The sequence below is a fragment of the Diceros bicornis genome, chromosome 12 (genome assembly GCF_020826845.1).
Source record: "Diceros bicornis minor isolate mBicDic1 chromosome 12, mDicBic1.mat.cur, whole genome shotgun sequence".
Lineage (NCBI taxonomy): Eukaryota > Metazoa > Chordata > Mammalia > Perissodactyla > Rhinocerotidae > Diceros > Diceros bicornis.
Window position 1 is genome coordinate 40,605,306 of NC_080751.1, and position 14,842 is coordinate 40,620,147.

Consider the following 14,842-nt stretch of genomic DNA (forward strand, 5'->3'; position numbering starts at 1 on the left):
CCCCCATACCTCCAGGGAACAGTATAGACTTCCCTGCCTCTGAAAAGCCTTCTCTGACTTCCCCCTCACTCATCTGATACTCCCAATACACTAACATTGACTCTTGTCTTTCTCTAAGTCTCTATCTCTCATTAGACTGTAAGTTACTCATAGGCAGGGCAGTGTCTTATTTTTTTTTTTTTTTAAGCCTAGACCTGTTAACACTTTCCCTTCACTCTTTTTTTTTTGAAGAAGATTGACCCTGCGCTAACATCTGTTGCCAATCTTCCTCTTTTTTCTCCCCAAAGTCCCAGTACATAGTTGTGTATCATAGCTGCAGAGTTGTAGCTCTTCTATGTGGGACACCGCCTGAGCACAGCTTGATGAGCAGTGAGTACGTCTGCACCCAGGATCTGAACCGGTGAACCCTGGGCTGCCAAAGCAGAACGCACAAACTTAACCGCTACACCACTGGGCTGGCCCCAGAGCAGTGTCTTATTTGACACACACAGTTTCTAGCATACAATATGCACTCAACAAAAATTTGCTGAATTAATTTATCTTTCACTTAGCTTAATATTATTAAAATTTTCTAAAATATTAGTTTTCACATGAACAAAAAGCATCACATATGAACTAAAGGCAGTCACATCATAACACATATAATTAATTGAGAAGCTACTTTAAACTCAGGAACTTTTATTTTATTGTGTTTTGTTTATTCCTAAGATTGCTCATAGAATTGCCCGGACACAGTTTCACGTTTTTACAGCCTCCATTTGTAGCTACAATGTCCTCTTGTCAGTTCTATTCTGTTTAAATGAAAACGTTTTTTAAAGCATAAAAAATTTTTTTTTCATTTAAGAGCATGCGTTTGGTGTCATATTGCCTATGTTCAAATTCTGCCTCTGTAACTTAACAGCTGTATTGCACTGAATGAGTTACTCAACCTCTCTAAACCTCAGTTTCCTCTTGAAGTGGTTGTGAAGACTAAATGAGACAACGAACAGAAAGCACTTGGGATAGAACCTGGTACATCAGAACTGCTCTGTAAACATCATTTGAAAACTGCCTGCACATCAGACTTTGGCAATTTGGATTAGTGACTGAACAAGATATCAAACCACTCAATATCCCCAGTACTGCAGGACTGTGTGTTTGGTCCACTGGATACTATTTATAAAACAAGGAAGGGCAAGTATGATGAAAAGCTACCCTTACTACCTAAATAATGACTCAAAATGCTTGCTCTATAATTTGATATTACAAATAATAACACTTTTTTCTTTCTTTTTTTTTTTTTTTTTTTGTCTTTTGTAAAGTCATTTATGAGGATCTGTTGGACTGCAAGGACTGTTTGTCCTTGCAGCCATCTGAGGGCTGGGAAAAAAGCTTTGAGAAAAGTACCCTCGAAGAAGAAAGGACTGGAAGCCACTAGGGTTCCTGCGCTTAGCAGCACACTTGCCCCCTTGGCATACATGGTCTAGTCTGGCAAAAGATACAAATATCTCTTTACTTTCTTAGTTTGACCAAAACAATACTGAATTTCTCAAAAGGAACACTACTAATGGCTTGAAGAAAAACAAAGAAATTAGAAAAACACGGCCACAAGGGAGTTGAATAAAAACAAGTTTCCAGCCATAGCTTTGACAACCCCAGGTCTCTGGCCATTCCCCATGACTCCTCAGGAGGACAACTGCCCCCCCAGTGACCCTGCTTGGAGCCTCTTTAGGAAGGGGACTGGAGTCTGTGTCCCTTAAGCCAGTTGAAACTAGAACATAAATAAAGGAGTTGGAGAAAGAAACATTCACAGCTAGGTAAACATTAACCTATCAACAAAAATCTTAGATACCTGGCACCTACAGTTACAAAATGCTTTTTGTAACTTTTTGAAAAGTAAAGAACTATTTTTTTAGCTATTCTTTAGTATTCCTCAATAAAATGTGTACTGTGAAAAAAGGAAACCAGTAGTCTGCAATATCAAAAATATAGGAACAGAACAGTAAACACTCAAATATCAAGGAGGTAAGATTTTTTTAAAATAAACACTCAAGGATGAAATTGAAATGGTACGTTATAAATTCTATAACTGTCAAAATCTACTTGTAATATAACCTTTCATTTTTTCTGTTATAAAATGAATAGCTTCAAAAGTTGAATCTTTCAGATTTCTAAAATATCACTATGAATACTGAAACTTTATTTTGATTTCCTTGATGAAAATCTAAGATGTCACGCTTTCATGCCTTCTTAAATAGGGTATAGAGAACATAACTGGTCTATTTCCCTGATGTTTAAAAGCCATTGTATAAATTATTTTATTATTGCCTACAATTACATAGTCCTGAGAGAATACATAGGGCTCATTGACATTGTCCTAAATCAGAGATTGGCAAACTAAGGACTTTTGGTCAAATCCAGCCCTCAGCCTGTATTTATAAGGCCCTCAAGCTACGAATGGTTCTCCCATTTTTAAAGGTGTGTAAAAAAATTAAAAACAAGAATACGTGATAAAGACTATATACGCGTATGGTCTTTAACACCTAGAGTCCTCAACACCTGAAATATTTAGTATCTGACCGTTTACAGAAGTTTGCCAACCCCCGTCCAAAGTGATCCCAGCCTAGCGGGCTTCGCGAATCGTCATGTCCTCCTCCTTTCCCTCCCCTATCTGAGGAGGCAGAGGCTCCGGAGTAAGGACTCTGTTAGAGTCCTAGATTAACCACATGCTATCTGTAATGCCTCTGGGCATTAACTTAACCTCTCTGAGCCTTTGTCTAATCATCGGTAAAATGGGAACAAAGATAACACCTTCACAGGATTTCTAGGAAAATGAATGACGCACTATGGTAGACACTCAACCAGGGAAAGCCATTATTATAATCACACTTCGTTAGATAAAGACTACCTCCAAACAGAGGATACACAACTTTGTAAATGGAACTAAAAAGGCAGAATTCAATAAACTTTGTTTTAAATTTTCTTCAAAAGGTCCTTCTGCTATATAAATTAAAACATCATGAACTTTCTTTAACCTTAATATTAAACATTCTCACTTCTTAAGTAGTAAATTTGACTAAAAGCTAACAACATACCAAATAATAGCCATGACAGCCAAGCAACTTCTGAATTCAGAAACGTGGTGATTAAGTCACTACTGGAAAGCCAGAACTTATTTTTGATTCACTTGGATCGCTTTTATTTCATTATACATTTTATAACATCAAAGCAAAACATGGCATAATTTCAGGCACTGAAACATCATCAAACTGAGTTGCAATTAAGGATAAGAACATCATTAAGTTTTAGGTAATGCTTGCAATTGTAAGTAAGAAGTGCCTTTCTATTCTTCTGGAAAATGTCATTTAGGAGGTTTCAACAATTCTCCTAAACCTAGACTGTAAATGCCATGCTTGAATTTTTTTTGGATGCATGCCCAACAATAAATGATCCACAATGATCTGAGGACAGCACGCCCATCCAAGAACTTAATCAGATTAATGATGTATTTGTTTTATAAAAATGAAGTACATTAAGCCGGAGAATACCTAATTTACATATTAAATGGTTGCTAGGGACCAAAAATACTAGTGATTTTTACAAAACTGAGGTTACAAAATTGTCTATTGTCTTGAAATCTGTTAGTAAATAGCAGTGAAATGCAAAATAATAAACAAATGTTAATCAGTAGTATTTATATATGTAAATTCATGGGATGGTGTACAGTTGTTCAAAAGAACCTAACAATGTTCATATTCCAAAACATACATGCCCCAGAGACAACATGATGCCATAATATGAAGTTGGAAATAACAACAAACTTACTTATATTTTCTAATTGACTTGACCTCAAATTGTGATTAACATTCTACTCTAATTTTTTCATTTAGGGTCCTAGTTTAATATATGCAAACATAAACAGTAAATTAGCAGTCTAGGTTTCTGCCATTTTTGTTGGAAACCTATTAGCAACCTTTATCTAAAAAGGGGAGGAGAGCTTTCACACAATTGCTGAATTTCATCAAATCCTTAAAGGAGGAAAATTAACAGCATCTCTGGATGTCCTCTGATGAATTCTCTCTCTCTCTCTCTCTCTCTCTCTCTCTCTCTCACACACACACACACACACACACACACACACACACACACACAACTACTTCATTCATTCAACAAACTTGTGTTTATTGAGCTTGGGGAAGCAAAATGAGTAAGACAAAGTTACTGCCCTGTCTGCTGAGGAGACTGGCAGGTAAGCAGATAATTACAATATAACAGGACAAGTGTTACAATTAAGGTATAAACAGAGAGCTCTGGGCACAAAGAGAAGCCAGCCACCAGCTCTGCTAGGGGACATGGGATAAGCCCCACAGAGGAAGTAAGAGTTCACAGTTCCCGTCACCTGAGAAAATGGAACGACATGTACAGGGAATAGTGTGAGTAGAGAATGGGAGAGAGGTGGTGAAATCTACTTCTGGCTTGTGGATATCTATGTATTCCTCTAGTTAAAAAAAAAGATTCAAATTTCATTTAAATCAAGCAAGACTTACAAGAATTGAGGCTATTTTGAATTAGGGTAAATATTTTTATACAGAAGCCTAATTTTAATAATTTGCATTTGTATTCAGTAAATACCAGATAAGGAAAGACAAGTTAAAAAAAAACTGAATTAAGAAAAAAACCTGAATGAAAACTTCCCTTTACTTTATTAAACATGGAGCTTTAAATTTAAAAAATAAGTTGAATTCAGTTTCAAATATCAATTTTTATAGGCCCAGAAATATACATGCTAGAAAAGTAAAACTTTTAAATACCTCTAGACAAGCTTGGAATGAATACAGATACATAAAATAGAAGAATTAAACCATGATTTTTTTTTTGCTTTAAGATTTTGGGAAATGTTAGGAGAAGAGTGATAGAAGAAACAAGGATATGAGAGAATTAAATTGTAATATTAAAAAGTTTATAGAAACAAGAGCTAGAGAAACAGAGATTAAAATTATCATACATAATTACATCACCATTGAAATAACAGACAGCATTTACTGAACACTCATTTGGGTATATGAAATGCTATGGAAAGTGCTTGCACTTTGTTCAATGTTTGAAATGTTGGCCAGCCAGTTTGTAACCATCATACTTAGTTGAGAACCTATGGCCCAGCTGCCATGGCCAAAAACTTTGTTCAAAGAAAAGGTATGCTCCCTGTGGCAGCTTTACTAGCTGGGCTTCGGACTAGTATCCATTTCCATGAAAGATTTTTCTAGTCCCAATCCAATTGGACACATTATTCATTTACCCCTGGATATCCATACATATGCCCACTTCCTACTGTCTTGGATAATTCACTCATTCAATGCAGTAGATTCATGGATGTATGTTGTTCTGTTCATCTTCATCTCTTATATATGTTATAAATATTATTTTCTGTCTATTCACCACCTTAAATAAAAACAATATATTTAAATAAGTTTACAAGAAAGAAAAGGAAGCAGGGCACCATTCTTAAGGACCTCACAGCACACTTCACAAGAAAGAAAAAAATAATTCAAGGAAACACAACAGCTGTAGAAAATTTAAGCAAAGGAAACATTGTAAGCTGAGTTATATACACGATAATATAGAGTTGCCTGTGTATCAGAATCTTTTTTTATGAGTAGTCCATGTCAATTTGCTATAACTGCAATTATAGAGACAGAAAGTAAATATATTAACACCTTAGGATTTGGCCAAGTCCTGGGCACTTAATGTTTCCTGATAATAATTCTGGTAGAGAATAAAAAATATCAAACATGTCAAGGTGGAACTTGAGCGAAGCAAGGAAGCTGATGATTCAGAGCAACCAGGCAAGGTTTACTCAGTTGATGCTAGATATGTAGATCAGATTGCCAATGAGAGTATTATTTTATAAGGAAAACAAACCTCAGTCAAAGGTCCTAAGATGTGTTAATATTGAAAGACAAAGATTTGTTACTTTCAGAAGCAACAAATCCCTACAGAAGGGTAAATCTATTGCTGAGCCATCTGTTATTTGCAATACGCATAATAAATTCAACAGACGGGTGCACCGCCTGTGCTTCCTATAAACAGATGGTTTTTTAAAAGTCTAAAATATCCTATCAATGCAGAGTGCAACCAACACCAAAAAGAAAAAACAATCCCTCACAACCACGCAGCCCACAGTTGAATACTTGGTTTCTTTTCATTCAGCATACACATAATGAAGATGGCACTGCAAACCCTAGACTGCCATCCTTCTGTTACCATGAGAGCAACATCTTTTCTTTGTGAAATACATGTGGAGACAAAGGAAGACTATTCAGTTGAACTGGTTAAACATCTTTTGTACCTGGAATGTTGATGATATATCTAGTTGGCAGGCCAAAGCAGCATGGCCAATAAATAGCTCACCTACTTCATTTATTTACAAAACACACACATGCACAGCACACAGACACCACCACACAAATGAACCCATTCAGTATGTAAAAGGACATGGCAGGGTCCTATTATAGCAAGATATCTGATTCTAAGATATTTCTCTTAAATTTATGAGAAAAAAATACTTTTGAATGAAATATTGATACCTGAAAACTTTAAAAAATCTACTCAAAAGCATTTACTTACTTAACTACATTCAAGCATGTTTTCAAAAGTTAGGCAAATATTACATTTATGCCATAGCCAAGTCATTCATATGACATTCATATGCGCAGTAGTTATTTTTTGGTGAACAGTTTGGGGTCAGCAAATAGAAATTATTTTATACGGAAAAAGGCAAAAATGAAACAAGAAATTTTTTTCTGTCTAGGCTGAATATAAAGTGTTGTGAATTCTCAGAATGTCAGACACTTCCATTTTTCTCATAAGAAACATTCTGGCTATGAAATATTTTTTAGTATACAAGCTTATGAAAGCCTAAGAAGATCACTAAACACTTCTCATATTATTGACAACTCTGATTTGAAAAAAATACATTTAAAATTTATAAACTCAGTAAAATAATAAAAGCTCCCTATTTATTACTTATTATTTTAATGAATCTGTCTTAATTTCTATTATATCAGTCACAAATGTCCAGATCTTGACCTACCTGAATCAATTAATATAGAATCAATTAATATAGACATTCATATATAAGATATGCCCTAGAAAAGGACCCATAACTATAAATATATTTGAAGCCCATTGTATTTAAATATTCTCAACTATTTTAAATTGAACTAAAATTTTTAAAAAGATATAAACCAACAGCTAGAGCAGCTCTAACATATAACTACAGAAGAAAATGAGCAGGTGGCAGATTCTTCCCTGCTAACTAGACCACGACGTTAGTGAGACAGCATACAAGGAAACACCTTTTGGAAGTTGAATGATTACTATGTCATGTTTCGATATAGCTGACATTTACAGAACATTTACCATGTGCTAGGTATTAAGTACTTTTACTTTTCATGATTTAACTCTCACAATAGCCCCAGAAATCTACAGTAATATCTTAGTAAAAGAGTAAAATACTACTTTGAAAGCACATGATTTGATTTAAAAAAATATATATCTACATGAAAAAGGCAGCCCATAGTCTCTATTAGCCACCAGAAGACTAGTTTAAGAAATCATCTGAGTCTATTACAGAGGGAGAGTTAACTTAAAACTTAAGGTAAATTTGCTATAATAGTCTAAATGAAGACTAAATCTGACCTCTACCTAAAGTATCAAACAAAGTTTCAGAGAGCCATAAAATAATACACATCAATTAATCATCATCATCTGCTGAGTCAAACATTGGAAAATAATGTCAAGAAGTTACCCTGTAATTACTTTGTGGCTCCTTGAAAACCCATTTGACATAATCACTCTCTGACAGCTGTGAGAGGGAAAATGTTCTATTTCTTCTCCCACCAGTACCCTCTTCTGAGAGCCAGGGGCATCGCTTCTCAGCACTTCCTGATCTGCCAAATGTTTACGAGGGAAGTGTGTGGGGTGCCTCCGTAATCAGTGCTCCTGAGGCCAGTCAGGGGTGGAGAGTCTCCAATCAAAGCTGTGGATTCAGGAGAGTCGCAGTCAGGGGACAGGCAACGGGCTTATTATTCCCAGTGCACTGGGAGGAAAATTACTCAAGTACAAGAGAAGAGTATCTGGTTTTATCTAAAAGACCACTGGAATATTTCCCTCCCTTCGGTCTATGACATTACATTTCCATTTACAAAAGAAACTCTCAGAACCCACCACATTATAATATGTTAAACATTCTTATTTGCCAGTATGTGGGTCAATATTATTTTAAACTGTGATTCCTTCCCGTAAACTAGGCAAGAAGTTAAATCATCCTGAACCCAGCTAACAAAGCCTGTACTTTCCATCCAAGGTTTTTGGACCAGGGACCATAATTGGGTTTTTTGCCTACACCTGAGCTGACGGAGGCTAAAACTCGCTGTGAAAGTGAAGCACAGCCTCTTTAATAGCTCATTTCCAAGATGTGAAGATGGTCCTCTATTTCTTCTCTGAACATTTACCCTTGAGCTGACATCTGAGGCCAGTTCTCCACCTCCCGAGGGGAGTGTTTTCTAGGTTTTCTGTTATAATTACCACTTGGTTTTCATCAGGGGCATACACCAGAAGAAAGGCCTAACTTTCTGATAGCACAATGTGATAAGTTTAAAACCCAGCACTCCAGCAAAAGAATATAAGAGGAGCCTAGAAAAAAATTCCTGTAAAACAATCCTATTGTGAGAAATTGAAGCTTAATATTACACTGAGAATACCTATGTTCTTATCATGGATTTTTCATTTTTTCCATCAGAAGAGATATGAGTTAGGCCTGTGACACAGCAAGATTTAGAAGGCTTATTATACTAATGAAAATGTCATTGGTGCAGCATCTTATACTTTTACGGTAAAAAAGGGAAAAATAAAGGCCAGGGAAAGAAGAAAGCAATAAAGGAACTAACCAGGCAACACTATAATAAATACCAGTTTGTGGCAGGCCATTTTATCCAACTGAGAAGGACAAAAAGGGGAAAAGGGATTTATACAGTTTGGTACTTAAAATTGAATTGGAAAATGCTAATACTATTTTTTAATTTTCCTAAGTTTCTGAGCTCTTCCTCAGAAGTTAATACAAAGATAATTTATCCCAATTCTCAAATTAAAACTTGAAAGGGAAAAAAATATCACTTTACAAAAAAATGTTATTTACAATATCTTCAGGTTAAAAATAAAACTTATGCAGAAGGAAAAAAATCTTTCATTAAAAAGGAATAGGTTCTATACAGAAGTTGAAATATAATGATGTACACCTGAAATTTATATATTATAAATTGATGTTACCTCAGTAAAAAAAAAAGGAATAGGTTAATTGTGGTGACTCAATTTAAGTCAATACCATTCTCGATTTTGTCCCCAACAATGCCACTTGCATATTTATGAGTAAGAGAATTCTGCATGATTAAAAAACGAATTTACAGACTATTTCATAGCTGGCATTTTAAAGTAACTTTTTAATAATAATGTGCTACAACAATGATATCTTACTTATTAAAGCCTTATTTACTTACAGTGTTGATATCTCTTATAGTACTCTTGCAAATCTTTTCTAATTTAACATTACAACTTCATATCTTTTCCTAATCTCATGTAATTTACCCTACTTAATTCCTTGCTTCTGGATATGCTACATTTGCCACCTAATGAGTTTATTTCACTGGTCATTTACTTTTAACAGTAAAGGCAAACCATCTGAAGAGAATAATCTCCCAGCAGATCCAACATAGGAAAAAAAGACTCTTATTTATCCAGCATTTTGTGCCATGAATTGAAGCTTTATTGCAAAGAGTAAGCAATAAACAAAAACACCTCAGGGGCCTGGGAGGAGCAATGTAACCAATTACATTTAATTAAATCAAAGGATGGGAGCCCCAGGGTTGAATGAGCTGAAGAACAAATTTGCATTAACACCTAGCAGCCAAACAAGTAGCTCTGGGTCTAGTCTGCAAGTACAATTGTTGCCATCTATTCTCTGCACTGAAGGGGGGCCATTAGCTAAATTCTTAGGCATTGTTTGTCCACTGATGAGAGGCTGCCTTCTCAACATTTCACTTCATCACACATGAAAATTGCCTACTAAAATAAACAGCTTCCTCTGAAAGCCCAGAAACAAACATTATTACCTGACTCCAGTTTGCAATTTGGTGAAAACTCTTCAGGGCTGCTAACAGAGAAAAAAGAAAATGAAAGGTGTGATTCCAGGCCCTAACTTTACATTTGATGGAGATCATATGTTTGAGCAGATTCTTTTGTAATGTCAGAGACTACAAGGCAGGCTGTTTCTTAGCTCCACCAAGAGTACCTTTGTTCTAGATGGAATACTTTGACTTGATCCTATAACATGAGAATCTCAAACATTCAGCTAAAAGCCCACTCTATTATTCAAGTCACAATTCCCAAAACAATGCTCTCACTTTATGGAGAGCTTCTCCCTTGGTGACTTACTATTTTTATTATTTAGGGAATTTTGTCTTAATATATTTACACACACACACATATCATATATGATATCTATCATGAACTCTATTTAATCTTATTTAATGAGAGCCTACCTAATTATGGTAAGTTAACTTTACTCTGGTAGGTTTTATTCTTTTGTCTTGCACGTTTCTCTTTTATTCTTGTTAAAATATTACACTCCCCCCCAAAAAAATACCCAAACCTTGGAAGGGTAAGCCAGTAAGTCATTAGTAGCTCTGCTATGGTAGAAGATGACGAAGTAAGTATGATAAAATAGAGGCCAAGCAAGAGGCAAAGATACAGGTCTGGCTAAGGATATTTCAGATTGAAGCACCAACCAAAACTATAGTTGGAATATGATATTGTAACCATGTGCCCATGTAGAGCTAGTTTGAGTAGACCCCATCTCTTATCAACAGAGTGATTAAGAAATTGTCTTTCAGAAAATTTGCAAAGTCATGTAGCCAGAGCATACATAAAAGAAGAAATCTTGACCTGAAATGACTGTGGAACCAAAGATTCTCCTCCCCATGGAACCAAAGGACCAGGACATGACTGGAACTTAAAAGTCAGACTCTTATCAGAAGCGAGGGGTCTGTCATTCAGGAAGATCTGGTGTTAAAATTCCTTCCCTACCTTACCATAAATGTTTAGAACCTCATGATAAATGTTTAGAACCTTACCATAAGTGTTTAGAACCTTACCATAAATGCTTGAAGCCTACCAATCAAAACCTGTCCCGCCAGCATTTCCATGTGCCAACCTGTTCTCCCTAACCTCTTAAATTTCACCCCAAATCTTGAATTGGGGAGACAGATCTGAGGGCACATGCCCCCTGTCTCTCTGCAGATTGATCTCACAGAATAAAGCTGATTTCTCTTCCCAAAAGCTGATGCCATAATTAATTGGCTTGTTTATGCACATCAGGTAGAAGAGCCCCATTTTTGTGAAGTAACAATTTGTATCTAGAAATATTAGTTTGAATTAGCAATATAAGATAATTCTCCATCCATAAGATATTGAAAAGTTTTGTTTTGTTTTGTTTTAATAAAACCATCTGAGTTACCAAGCTAACACATTCCATATTGCTCAAAGTCAGCTGCATAGCTTGTAGAGTGGGGATGCCAGTTTGGGTCTAAGAGAGATTCAGACATTTCTGGGCTGGTCAGGTGAACCCATCTGATAAGACCTATTTTGGTGGAGGGTTCAAAGGGCCTTATAAGACCTAGGGTCTTTGACTTGAACCTTAAGTTCAAGATGCCTGGAACAAAGATTCTCACAACCTATATTTCAAATCCCTTTCTTAGACTCAAGGCATTCTTAAAGCCCCCAGCAGATGGAGAAAAATGGAAAAAGACAAAATAATCTCCTGCTCCGATAGTACCCAGGTTCAGATGGTCACCCCAGCAGGCAGGCCACACTGCACAGGAACAAATGCCTGCTGCCCATGCCTTGAAATCCTTGAAAGTCTATAAGGTTTACAAACTTACAGAATCATGACAAACTTGCATATGGAGTTGTATCCCCCAAATTTCTGGCTCCCTCACACAAGCCATTAAATTCTTTTTAAGGGGAAAAAAAAAACCCTAATACAAACAAGTAACAAAATAGTAACAAGAGCAAGATTGCATAAAATCAAAATGGCTTTAACAGAGGGAAGATGCACAGGACTGGCTCTGCCATTTTGTGAGCTAACAGAGGATTTTCCTCCTCGAGGAAGAGAAGGGAATTACCTCTTATCTAATTACAAGGGCAGGAGGCTGTCACCTGACCCTCTAGAACCTCATCTCCATGGTAGCTGAGGAGCCTCTTGGGAAAGAACTTAAGCTCTGTCGGCTGGCTGTTTGCATGTCTAGTGCAAACAAAGTGTCTAGAAGCCAACAAAGTGTGCGTGGCAGGGTTGAGATGGGGGAATTGCTGAGGAAACTTTTAAGAAGAAATTTGTCCTAAAAGTAAACAGATAAACGAAAAGGAGTATGAAAGAGTAAACTAGGCACACTGATGTGACCCTCAGGAGTTGTTGAACAGGAAGAGTGACTCTGGATGTTGAGCATCCTACATAAGACTCATGAAAAAAATTGCAAGAACAGTTTCATTGAAGATTCTGTCTAAGAGAGATAAGCAGCACTGTTTTGGAACCCCTCTAACAAAGAGAAATACAAAAGGGAGAAATGTATGCTCCCTTGCTTCACCACCAATCACTCCACATTCTACACTACCATGGTACATTATCTAGTATACTACCAGGAAAGGGTAGGGCAAGAGACTACAGTACTTAGAAGAGCAGTAGATAAGCCCATCTAATTCCTGACAGGCATGGGAATATGAGGTGGAAGAGGCCTTGTGTTTGAGCATTTGTGATAACCTTGGGGACTCTCAGAAATATTTCAGGGGCACATTAGCTGAGGTCCTGCAATAGCTGTAAAAGCCAGTGGAATTTGAGTTATTACAGTTAATGTGACTCTATAACCTCTAAGCTGGTGTGAAGCCTAAGAAAACTGGGTACACACACATACACATACACATGCACACACACACACAACAATTCTGGAAAAATCTTGGACTGTGTTTACTAAAAGAAATTAGCTACATCTACAAACTCTTTCACATTTTTATCAAAAAGGAAAATATATGGTCTGGTTTGGGTCCTGTATTTGTTATAATATGAATCCAGTATATTTTGTGGCAGCTATTTATTGGCACCTTGGGCTCCATGTTAATTTACATTTGAAGCCTAATTGTTAATATTTTGTAGGCAACATTTTTATGCCAAAGTGTTATTCATTTGTTTCCTAGTCATCTGTGGCTGGAATGCAGCATCAACCAAAACTCTCTTAAGTATCTCATTCTGATGTGCTTGGTAGTAATCTGACTACCCTGAATCACAAGTACTCTTCAGTCTTACCAGACAACTGATCTTGTGAATGTATTTGATTATAATCTGCACTAACATAAATTCTTAGCATTTTTCTCCACACCAAATATCTTCCCAGATATTCTTAATCACTAGGTATTTTGATTTTCTTAATTGCTAGGAAATCATTCTGAATGGTAGAACTGCAAATTTCTATTTGTACCAAAATTCAAATATTTATTTTACTTATAGTCAAGCAACCCCTCCACTAAGTATATTTTCCTTTACCAAGTATATTGAGTTGCCTTTGCCTTTACCTAATTCTATTTTATACAAACACAAATTATTTTCAAAAAATTTTAAATGATGTTTTAGAATTGGCATAATTTTCAGTTATTCTTGCAAAGCAAATTATTTTGTAAAATGATTCTCATGTTTTTTTTTTAAGTCATGGACAAAGCTATTAAGTTTTTGCTTAATGGATTCAATTCTAGATAGAACTAGAGAGAGAATTAAATCAGTCTCGCTGAAATAGTCTCCATTTTATTCATATGACTCTTGATTTTCTAGTTCTTCTGCCCTTTGAAAAATGTAACATCATTTACTCATCATATGTTACAAAGAAAAATTAATTGAAGGGTCAATCTTATAAATCTGAAAATTTTCTTGTAGATATAAATGTAAAAATGAATCAGAGCCTTTTCTGCAATCAAAATAGTTCATATCAAATGTCATTGTTTTTTTTTTTTTTTGTGAGGAGATCAGCCCTGTGCTAACATCCGCCAATCCTCCTTTTTTTTTTTTTTTTTGCTGAGGAAGACGGCCCTGGGCTAACATCTGTGCCCATCTTCCTCCACTTTATATGGGATGCCGCCACAGCATGGCTTGCCAAGCAGTGCGTCGGTGCACGCCCAGGATCCGAACCAGCGAACTCCGGGCCGCCGCAGCAGAGCGCGCGCACTTAACCGCTTGCACCACCGGGCCGGCCCCGTGTCATTGTTTTTTGATTGCTCTATTAACTATCAAAGAGTCTATAATGACCTCATCTTTATATCTCTATGATAACTTGCAATAGCTGTTCTCTTCTTTTAGTCATGATATTCTTCTCACAATGTAAGTAAATCTTCTCCATCAAAATGGGTGTTATAACAATGGTTAATAGATACTAGCCAGGCAGATCATTAGTCTCAGCTAGATTTGAAATATTGCTGTCTTTTGGTTAGATGAAATTGTATTCCATTAAAAACCTGGCCATTATCTATAATTAAGTAGCTTTCTTTTATTTTTAATTGTTTGTTTTTATAACTAATATGAATGAAGTCATTATAAAACTACAAGTATAGTTTTCTTTATCATTTTATCACTATCATTTTCTTGAAGTTGAATCCCCTTTCATGAGACCAAGTACCTATATAATGCTGGTGACATATCCTAGCAATTTTCATTATGACTGTTACTTTATAAAAGGGACTAAAGAAGAGAGAGCAAATGAAAACATTTAGAAAG

The 14,842-nt window shown here is 36.0% G+C and overlaps 1 protein-coding gene across 2 annotated transcripts in view; it reads right to left on the reverse strand.

Moving 5' to 3' along the window:
- Nucleotides 1-14,842, reverse strand: part of CAMKMT (calmodulin-lysine N-methyltransferase) — a 362,828-nt gene that overhangs the window by 293,739 nt on the left and 54,247 nt on the right. The gene's annotated exons all lie outside the window — the stretch shown is intronic.